Source organism: Chaetura pelagica, unplaced genomic scaffold (assembly GCF_000747805.2).
Source record: "Chaetura pelagica isolate M959 unplaced genomic scaffold, ChaPel_1.0 scaffold20, whole genome shotgun sequence".
Lineage (NCBI taxonomy): Eukaryota > Metazoa > Chordata > Aves > Apodiformes > Apodidae > Chaetura > Chaetura pelagica.
Window position 1 is genome coordinate 159,872 of NW_009951958.1, and position 3,915 is coordinate 163,786.

The following is a 3,915-nucleotide window of genomic DNA, read 5'->3' on the forward strand; positions in this document are numbered from 1 at the left end:
CAGTTCTTGCCTCCAGAGTGGCTAAAGATGACTATGGAAGACACACAATTGATAGGATTTTTCTTTGTTGTTTTCTTTTGTTGTTGTTGTTCTGTTGAAATGGAGTGAAAAGGAACATGCAGAAGGGTTCAGCTGAAAGAAGCTGAAAGGTCTGGTACTTCTGACATAAGAATGAAGAAATCAGAAGAAGCAGAATATGCCCAAAAAATTAAACACTAACACTGGAAAACAACTCCTTATTCTTATCCAAAACGTTGCAAATCATCAGGCTTACTTTCCATATGAGAATGATTTATCTGTACTTCTGGAATGCCTACAGGGAGTGGCATAGGTGATGAGGCTTGAACTTGGATGCTGGGGAACCCCAAATGAAGTTTACCCAACTTTTTCACCCTGGGTTATTTTGAATGAAGATGAAATAGTACAACTTCAGGGACCTACCCAGCAAAAGGAACAAAGTGACTCATATGTTTGCAACAGAGCAGGACACAACATGTCTTCACTATCCTCAAGGGCCAAGTATATGTGCTGTTTTCCTAATGTACTTGGATCTTTCTGCACCTTTCTGCAATTGAAAAGTGCCTTTTCTGCCTCTAGCCGACAGGATAACCTGTGCACGCCTCCCAGGTAGTTGCAAATGCGCAGCCTTCAGAAGCCTTGAAGACATTTCAGTGCAGAGACGTAACACAGAGCTGGGTGCCACCAGCCACATTTCTAGTAGAGTTATCAGACTTTCTTGTAAAACTTACTATTTTGAGAACATAGCTTCAGTCGACACCCTGCCCCAAATCTTCCAAATACATGCACACACAAGTAATTTCTTCTAGCTACTGAGCTCCATTAAAGAAACGGAGACTACTTCTACACATACAGCAGTGGAGTTATAAACTACCTATTTTAAGAAATATGTGGTTTAGAAAAGACAGGAGGGTGACACAACCACAGGACAAAGTCCCTTGAATCAGACATCCTGAAGTTTGTGGACACAGTAACCTCCCTCCAGGATCACTCCTGTGTGCAATTGCTGTGAGTCACATATTTTCAGGCTTTTGCCTTGAAGCTGCTTTTTTGGGGCAGCTTTCTGCATAGCCAGAAACTAAATGTTTACAGTCTGATGTTACCTCAGAACAAAAATTATTTTGAGCCCCTCAGCATTCAATGCACCCACAAATCTATCTAATATATTTCAAGTAGAAATTAGAGTTGAACGTTTTCAGGCTATTACCTAACTGGGATGGCCATCTTTTAATTACTACATATCTCCCGTTGAAGACGGAGCCAGGGATTCCAGAGTTTCTTTCCAGCCAGAGGGCAAGAGTCCACTTCTCATAAAGAAAAAAAAAGAAAAAAAAATAAAATCATCACATCCTTGGAAACCACCCCAGGAGGTAGACAACTTCCTTAAATGATGCGACTCATATTGATTGTCTGTGAAATGATACCAAAGAAAATATTTGGTTATTAAAAAGCACCAAGCAAAAGCAATCACCCTCTGGACTTAGCTGCTGGCTCTAATCAAATAAACATTCATGCACATCCCTTATCACTCAGCCACACACTCTTCAAGCTGAAAGAACAAAACTAATCAACATTTATAATAAACTCTAAGTTGCTCCTGGTAAACCTCACTCACTTTTTTAGTTATACTTCCTCACTTAAAAAAGTATTGCTTAAAGAAATCATATCCTCCCTCTTACTTTGTGCCAACAAGCACTGTTAACAGAAGACGTGTAAAATATTATGGCTGTCATTATTGTCCTTGTATGAGCCAGCCACCCTGAATAGCTTCCTTTCCCTACAGCAACAGAACTGAGTGGTTACAGCCAAGAGAGGAGCAAAGAGCAAGCTCTGCCATTAGTTACGCTAGAGCAGACACCAGCAGAAGCTGAGCCTGTTGTTAACACCAGTGGAATTACTGTTACAACCAATTCGTCTCATGGTTGGAATGTGCGTCCATTTCTCTAAACACTGTGAAAAAACAACACAGCCCCTTCATGGTGTACGGAGGTTGTACAGGATGATAGCCTGCCCCAGTCTCAAAACATGGCTCAATTATGGATGAGGGAATTGAGGCACAGAGAGATGCTGGAAGACATAATGTTCCTGCTAGCCCACTCCTCCAGCCCGTCTAGGTCATCCTGGAGGGTGGCTCTCCCTTTTGGAGTGTCAGCCTCTCTACTCATCTTGGTGTCATCAGCAAACTTCATCAGGGTGCCCTTGATCCCAACATCCAGGTCACTTAGGAATAGGTGTTAAACAGCATAGGGCCCAATATCAATCCCTGGGGGATCCCACTTAAGGAGACTCTTAAATATGAATGGCTTTAGCTTCCTCTCTCCCCAGCCAGGCAGGTATGTCTGCATTATCTCCACTACATAGGGAAATTATGGTGTAGCCAAAAAAAAAAAACAAAAAAAAAAAACAAAACAATTATTTCAAAAGTATTTCTGACACTTGTGTCTGATTTTTCCCTATGTATTCTCAGGCCCCTGATTCTCAGGCCCTACATAGTGGATATCTGGCAAACCAAATTCTCTCTGTAGATGCCCATCTCCCTCTGCTGAACACAGCTCTCCTGACTGCGGTCACCTCTGTTACGTGTAAATGGTTTGGTGGCAGAATTTCATCCCTGACTTCCCCAAATGTAACCACATCCTAATTATCCCGAGCTCAGCCAAGTGGCCATGCCAGGCCTGAACAGCAGCCAGGCCTGGTCCTGCTCCCAGCCACCTGCCACTGCAAGCAGCTCCCCCAAACATGCTGCCTGCCAAAACAATGTGCCTTTTCTGTCCCTGCTGCTCACTTCCTCAGGGCAGCAGGTGACACAGCAAGACAGCTTATATCATGTTTCACCCATTTGCTAGTCACTGAATACAATAATTACATTCACACAATTAAATAATCTCCAGTTAGGACATGAAATGTATAGAACCTAACATAGAAGAACACCTAACACCACAGACACTCCTATGACATCATTTTCTCTCTCATGTCTCCAGAAGAGCCTCTTAACAAAATCAAACCTGGGAGAGATACAGAAGGACCTTTCCTATAAATACAAATTCAGACAACAAACAAAAGGAAACAATAAAATTCATAAAAAATATATGCCATAAGAAACAGTATAATCAGTGCAAATTCAGTGGATATTCTGGAAAATTCAGTAGTGCAGGGGTAACAAAAAGAACAGAAAAAAGTAGAAATAACCAGTGCAGTTTCTCCTGATCCTGATTTAGAAACTCAACAAGGCAGTCAGTGCACATGCTTTTTGTAATTAGCACTAATTAGCAAGGTTAATCTTCCCAACTGCTGAGAAGCACCTTCATCCACTGTGTAACAGTTTACAAAGCATTTCCAATTCTCAGTGATCAAAATCTTGGCTGCAGCTGTCCCAGCATCATGGAGCAATCCTTAAAATCATGAGGTCAAAAAAATAAATCAATCAATAAATAATAACAGCATTCAGCAGTCATTTGTGGATGATGTTTGCTCTTTTGGGTAAGCATTAACTTCCAATCTTTGTAATGTATTTGCTTAATGTTTTAAACTTTTATCTGGCTCAGGAAGATGAAAGCCTAACCTCTTTTCTTCTTTTTTCCTTTTCCTTTTTTTTTTTTTTTCTTAACAAAAGCTGAGATTTGCCTAAAATAATGTGATTACAGCAGCCAGAGTAGTTTTTATCATTGGGCTATTTTTAGTTGCTAGACCAGGTGAAATGACTGCAGCAGAATCACTTTGATGGCACCTGTTCAATTTGTTATGGTTGTGACACAGTCAACAACCTATTTGCTTCTGAGCTCTGTTTTTCTCCTCTTCCCCACAATCAAAGTTTATGTCCTTCTGACAATCAGAAAATATAAACCTTTTTTCATTCCAGTGTAAACTTTATGAAATTAAGTGGCTTACATAGCTACA